The sequence below is a fragment of the Cornus florida genome, unplaced genomic scaffold, assembly GCF_030987335.1.
Source record: "Cornus florida cultivar Cherokee Brave unplaced genomic scaffold, ASM3098733v1 CherokeeBrave_3.0.0_Hap2_Chr01, whole genome shotgun sequence".
Classification (NCBI taxonomy): domain Eukaryota; kingdom Viridiplantae; phylum Streptophyta; class Magnoliopsida; order Cornales; family Cornaceae; genus Cornus; species Cornus florida.
The window spans coordinates 63,054,016-63,061,507 of NW_026775571.1; the positions used below are offsets into that span (position 1 = coordinate 63,054,016).

General features: G+C 34.2%; 1 non-coding gene across 1 annotated transcript; it reads left to right on the top strand.

The window, feature by feature from the left end:
- The first annotated feature begins 4,525 nt into the window (after nucleotides 1–4,525).
- Nucleotides 4,526–4,630, top strand: LOC132283101 (small nucleolar RNA R71). The gene has a single exon (XR_009471944.1). It is a non-coding gene; the product is annotated as a small nucleolar RNA R71 (small nucleolar RNA).
- Nucleotides 4,631–7,492: the final 2,862 nt, after the last annotated feature.

Consider the following 7,492-nt stretch of genomic DNA (forward strand, 5'->3'; position numbering starts at 1 on the left):
AGAAAATAATCATTATCATCTGAAGGACAATTACTGGCATTGAAAATATTTAAACGCACCTTCATATTGCCAAAAGATAAGTCCATGATGCCATTCCTACAATTTATGCTTGCATTTGATGTCGCAAGGAAAGGACGACCAAGGATCACTGGAATTTGCCTCCTTGGCTCTGGAGTTGGCTCGGTATCTAGCACAATAAAGTCCACTGGGAAGTAGAATTTATCTACTTTGATGATCACATCTTCGATAATACCACGAGGCTGCTTGGTTGACCTATCTGCTAATTGGAGAATAATTGAGGTAGGTTTCAATTCTCCTAATCCGAGTTGTAAGTAAACTGAATAAGGAAGAAGGTTTACACTTGCACCGAAATCTAGGAGAGCTCGCTCTACTTGATGATTCCCTATTGTGCATGAAATTGTTGGAGCGCCTGGATCTTTGAATTTTAGAACAGTGCAGTGCTGGATTATGGAACTGACTTGCTCAGCTAATAACACCTTCTTAGGAACATGGTGTAATACCCCTAATTTTAGAAAGAATAGTTTTGGTATTTTAATTAATGATTTTAGATTTTATTGCATTTTTATTTAATTATGTGCTTATTTGCTTAATTGGCTAATTGTGTTTGGTTAAAGTAATTGTTGATTTGTTTTAAATTAATTGTTTAGTTGTAATTGTTTATTTATATTAAATTAATTGTTTAATTGTTATTTAATTTTAATTATTTGATTAATTGGTGTTTGAAATGACGTGTGTTTTTTTTAAATGACTTGTATGACTTAATTGGTTAAAAATTTATATGGTCATATATATAGTTTAGGTTTAAGGTTTTTCTTCTATGAAGATAGATTAGCCGACTTATAATTTAGTTAGAATTAGAAATAGGTTTAATAAAGGCTGATATATATAGAACACTATATGTCTGCTAGGGTTGGAAAAAAAACCCTATTCATGTAAGGGTTCTTGAGAGGAAACACAGAGGCACGTAATAGTTCTTGAGGGGAAAAACAGAGGGGAGCTTGAGAGGAAACTGTGAGAACCACCAGTTAGGATTTCAGTTGTGGACTGAAGGTCGTACCAAGGGGGAAGGAATGGATGGCTTGTGGGATTGACACCGAGTAGTAGGAGGTTTACCGGTAGTCGGTAGTCGTCGGAGAATTTAGAGACGACGTTGAAAGGTTTCAAACCGAAACCTAAAGGCAAGTTTTATTCTATCTCCTTCCTGTAAACTTGTGTTCTCTGCATTCTATATGGTCTCCAGGAATTTAATTAAACTTTAAAACGGATGTGATATGCATGATAAATTAAACTGTAATCCGTTATATGCCTTTGTTTAAACTGTAACTGTTTTGTTCATAAACTGTTTCGATCATGGTTTAAGCTTTTGTCAATTAATTCATACTGGAATTGGAGGAGTTTCTAGGAATGTTGGAGCTTAAATTGAATCCTAAAAACTTAAAAAGAAAAAAAAAATTGGGATAGAGGACATGCACTTCGCCTGAAGCGAAGAAGAAGAATAGAGGCGAAGAAGCAGGCTCTCAAGGGGAGAGAGTCGGATCCCTAAGGGAGGGAGCTGGCTCCCTAGGTGAGAGAGCCGACTCTCCATGAGGGAGAATCGGCTCTGGAAGCTTAAGAGCTGACTCCCATGAAGGGGAGCCGGCTACTTTGTTGGTGCACTCCTACGGGGTGTTTTCTGAAGGTTTTTGGTCCCAGGGGCTTTATTGTAGTTTCTAGAAAGTGATATGGGGTTTTAAATGTTTAAATTAACCTGTTAAAGTCTTAAAATAGTTAGTATATGCTAGTGTGCTAATATTAAGGGACATCATGAATTTTTTAAGATAAATATGCATGCTGTCAAGTAAGGAGGACGACTTAGTTTCTAGTTTGTTGAGCAAACTAAATGGAATGGTATGAGAGTTATGTTCTGGATTTTATATAAATGATATATATATAATTTAATGAAGGCCAGGAATGTTGGTTTATTTTGTGTTAATGGACTCCATGAAATTTAATAATAATTTACATGTTGTCACGGAATATGAAAGTTTTATTACTAGTGGTTGTTTTAGCAAATTGAACGGACTGATAGGAATGTATTTTTTTTGGGATTTTGGTATAATGTGCTCAGTTATTACTTCTGATTATCATTATAGCATGCTATGGATTTTAAATTGATGAACGATTATAATTTCTGTTTTGTCAATTGGATGGATATGGATAGTTTAAATTGTGTATCTTTACTCTATCAATTTAAACGGAGGTTCTATGATTATAATCATAAACTGGTTGCATGATAGGATCTTGTCTATATCTGATTTCTATTATGTTTGTTTCTGGATGTACTTGATGTTCAAATGAGTGTGCATCATTTATGGATCACATGCATTATATACACGGGTATGGGACGATGGCATATTAGAGATGGATTAGATCAAAAAGCTAATTCCTACCTATTCATACATACAAAATGGATTAACAGAACAGTTAAATCCTACATAGATGCATGTTCTGTTAACTAAAACAGTTGAGCGACATTTCAGATGTTTGTTTTATTTTTTTCTGTCATAGGAAGGAATTATATATATACTTATGGTACCGTGATATGAGATTGAGTCTCAGGATCACGGTTAGGGTGCGTATATCGCAAAGGATGAGTAACTAGATATAGCTGATGTTCCCTGGTAGGTCTAGAGCACATGCACATCGGAATGTGTGATTTACATATTACCTTCTATTTAGGCTGAACTACACTATAGGTTAGTGAGCGTCCTATAGTGTATATTTATATCTATATGGACTATTTTAGTTATTGCTGAGCTATCTAGGATGTATCTGCATATCGGGTTTATATATAGATTATAGTAGGATAGAACTTGCATGTGGGCCTGACCCACTTTTATTTTTCAGTTGTTCGTCAGTACCAGGCTTAGAGCTTAATTGTGATGAAGCAGATACAGTCACTCACTCTTCTGACTATGCAGGACTTCCGTTCTTATTTTAGTTTCGTTTTGGATGTTGGTTCGATAACTTATTGTATTTATTTTCATTTGGGATTTTTAAGGGTCCACTGGATGGATTCCCGAGTTGTACGGATTAGGAAGTTTATTTATATCAATCTATAATCTTATTAAGGATTTTTATATTTAGAATTCTTTTCAGCTTATTATTTTATTTTTAATTCTTTTGTATTCTTGCTTGATTACATATTAATTGTTTGGTATCCCTCAGATCTGTGCTCGGATTTGATCACCCTTAGCTCTAAAATCGAGGGGTATCACACATGGCTATTTGAACGCCTCTTTTGAGTACACTTATCTTTCAGAAATTTGGCGTAAGCTGGAATTTGCTAAATTGCATCAAGCAATGCGAGATTAATCTTCACATGTTTGAACATCTCCATTATGTCCTAAAGTTTGCTTGCTTGCTTTGCTATCTTTGATGTTTCTTGTAGTGAGGGAATGGCACAACAACATGGCTTTGTTTAAGAGATGGCTCAGTAGTTGGAGGTACTTCTTGGGCTTTTTCATTACACTCATTTTTCTCTTCAAGTCTTTTCTTCTAATTTTCATCCTTCTTTACTTCTTCTTCTTCCACCTTATTTTCAACCCTCTTACCACTTCTTGGAGTAGTAATTGCATGCACTTGTTCATGGTTGACTTCTTGGCTAGTAATGTCATCAATTATACGCACACTTCTTGGATTAGCTACTGGTTGACTAGGAAGCTTACCATCCTCTCTTCGATTCAAGGCTTGAGCTAGTTGGCCAACTTGAGTCTCTAACTTGACAAGGGATTGAGAATGAGATTGCACAAGTTAAGAATGAGACTGCACAAGTTGATTAATTAGCTCTAACTGCTTTGCCATCATTGCCTCAAGCATTGATAAGAATTGTTGAGGTTAACCGAAGGCATTCATATGAGTGAATCTAGGAGGATTTGAAGTTTGAACTTGAGATTGAAAATTGCCTTGTACCTAAGGTACTTGAGTTGGAGGAACTGATGTCCCTATGGCTTGATTTCTCCATGAGAAGTTTGGATGGTTTCTCCAAGCCAAATTGTAAGTGTTTAAATACATATTATTCCCTCCGGGCCTTCCCTAGGTAGCATTAACTTGCTTTTGTGGAATTTCTGAATACTGAGCTGCACTTAGACAAATGGACACATGGTGAATTAGACTGGAACAGAAAGAGCACACTTCAAAGCCTTGAGCATTAGTTGAAGGAGGTGTAAAATTTGACTGTGAAATCATCAATTGATCCACCCTCTTGGTTAATGCCTCAATTTGGCTCACTAGCCTTTGATTTATTCCTGCTTCATTCAAACTTTCTGCTCTTCTCAATATGGTATGAGGTATTGCTACTGGAGGTAAGACATGTTGTGTTGAATTATCAGATATATTTTTGAAAAGCTGTCATGCTTCCTCTATACTCTTCAACATAAAATTTCCACCATAAGAGGCATCCACCATATACCTTTGTGCCTCATTGAGCCCCTTATGAAAGAAGTTGATAAGCTGCCATTTTGGCATGTTATGATGAGGACACTTCCAAATGAGGTCTCTGAATCTTTCCCAAGCCTCATTGAAAGGCTCATCAAGACCTTGAGCAAAACGAGTAATAGCATCTCGATATTGAGTAGTTCTCATCATGGGGAAGTACTTGTTTAAAAACTTTTGTTGCAATTTAGCCCATGTAGTGATGGAGTCTACTGGCAATGAATTAAACCAGTCCTTCGCCTTGTCCTTTAATGAAAAAGAGAAAAGGTGTAACTTGAGCACATCATCGTCAAACCTCTGGACCTTTATTGTTCTGCACACCTCTGCAAAGTCATCCAAGTGTTGGTATGGATCCTCTTTTGATAGGCCGTAAAAAGAAGGCAGTAACTGAAGAGTACTGGCCTTAATTTCGTAGTGAGGGGCCCTCACTTGAGGATACCGAACTGCAGATGAAGAGTTGTATGCACCTATTTCGTAGTAATCCTTTAAACAATGAACTACTTCTGCAGCTGGTGGATCATCCGCCATCTTTTCTTTCTTCAAGTTTTTGAGAGTCCTTTCAATTTCTGGGTCTAACGGAAGCTGAGGGAGTGACAAAAAACGTCTTCCAAGCATATAATGTCACCTACAATAATTAAAAGAAAACAGTATCAGAATAAAGAAATAAATTAAATTAAATTAAATTAAAATCCTAAACTAAGATCTTAGTTGAAATTAATTGTAGAATTTAATATTATATGTCAAGAACTAAAACAAGTCCCCGGCAACGACACCAAAAACTTGTTGGGAGATTTATATGTACCACTCGCAAGTGCACGAATCTTTATAGATATGGTTTACTTGTAAGGGTGTCGTACCCAAAGAACTTGTGTAAAATAAGTTTGTCAACAAATTTCTTAAATTTCAAATTAACTTGAAAGTAGGATAATCGAATTGTGATGATTTATTCTAAATTAACTAATTAGAAAATAAAATAAAGAACAATAATTAAATAGGATGTAGAAAATAGAGAAAGAAAACTAAAGAAATGACTTCACCACTAACGTCGTACCACTAGTTAATTGTATCAATTTATTAAAGATATATCATATGACATGCATAAGGAATTAATCATGGCTACAAGCGCATAATAATTCAACTAGAAAATAATATAATTCAAAGCTAAGCATGGACTATCTTTAATTGGCATAAACCATCTACCTAACTACTTTACTCTAGGGTGTAGCATGGTCTATCTTTTATAGGCATAATCCATCAAATCTCTAACATTATATTCAGATAAAAACCATTGTGTAATCATCTCATTCACAACTACAAGAAGTGAATGAGTTGTGTTCAATTACAAAATTAAAATATCTAAGACAAGATAGAAAAATATTTGTAATTGAATTAAAATTCTAAAACCGATTCTTATTGAAAAGTTAATTAAAAATCCTATAGATTACATAATCATGCATGATAAAAATTGTTTCTCCAAAAATTAAACACAATCAAACCAGTGTGCTAAATTAGGGCTACATCACAACCCTAGCAAAGTGTTTAGCCAAGCATGACTGGAGTGGAATTCTTCATGATTGAGGAAGACATCTTCATCGCCTCAAGCTCCTCTCTGATCTCAACCTCAAGCTCCTCTGTATGATGATTCTTCAATGCGTAGAGGACTCCCTTTAAATAATAAAAGATCGGCCTTAAAGTTTCCTTTTTCATATAGAAGACGTACATAAAAATTCTATCAAATAAGGACTCTAAAATTAGTACAGACTTTCAGACTAATTTTGACAAGGTAAACAGCTGTTTTAGAGAATCCCGTGAAATACAAAATTGTAACTCTTCGAATTTCCTTTCAACCTTCGTGAGAATTTAGCTATTTTGATACTCGAGAAGAGAGATACAACCAGATTACCAAAACGGGTTCAAGTTACCAACTTTGGCGAAAGTTGTCTTTTTGGAGAAGGATTTTTCCTTTTCTTCTTCTTTCCATTCTCATTAACTTGTGACTTCTTTTGGACTATTTTTTAAGTATAATTAGACTTGGATCTTTAACATTGTTCAGTTCTACAGAATGTCATCTTTTAAAGTTCAGAATCACTGGTCTTAACTGATTTTACAATTAAAGTCATGAAATAAATAAAAACAATAAAATAATGTAAAATCACCAATAAACTACTATTAAGATAATAAAACATGTAAGTAGAGGGGTTAAAATGTATAACATTCAGCGCCCAACACATGTCATGCTTTTTATTTTCATTTTTAATATTAATGAATTTTTATTCTGAGTATATTTATAGTCTGACATAGTAGTTATTAAAAGGACAATTGTAAATATAGTGAATAGAAATATTATAAATTAACATTTTAATTTTTACATATATTGTTTTGATTAAAATTTTATATATATATATATTTTATTACTATTAAAGATTACCCCAGAAAAAAAAAATTCCAGATTACGCTACTGGATGTCATGGTCTTTATCTCAAAGTCGAGAATGTATTAACACTGGCCGGGGTATAGTACCCCGGGACGCAGGCAGATCTTGAAACACGGATGTGGTGATGGCCCCACCACATCCAAGTACTGAGAAGACCATTTCTTTTAAGTAAAAATAAAATAAAATGACGTGATAAAGCGTAATCAATTGACAATTGCCACATGAACTTGGTATTTAATGTGGCCCCCACAATGTAAAATATTGAAGTAACTGTTTGCACAGACTTTTAAATTATTTCCCAACATGAAACTAATGTTGGGTTTGGAACATTGAATAACCACCAGTCCTAATTTTAATGGAAAATTAGTAGTTCAATATTTAATTAAAAAAAATTTCAATTCAAAATTTAGAAAAAAGGTAACACCATTGTTTTGAGTAAACAGCGTAATATTTATGAAGTAAACTGTTGGAGAAATGTAGAAAAAAATAAATAAATAAACAACAACTTATAATAACTCTTGCAAGAGTAAAGTCACTCAAATAATATAAGTTTTTTTCAAAAAG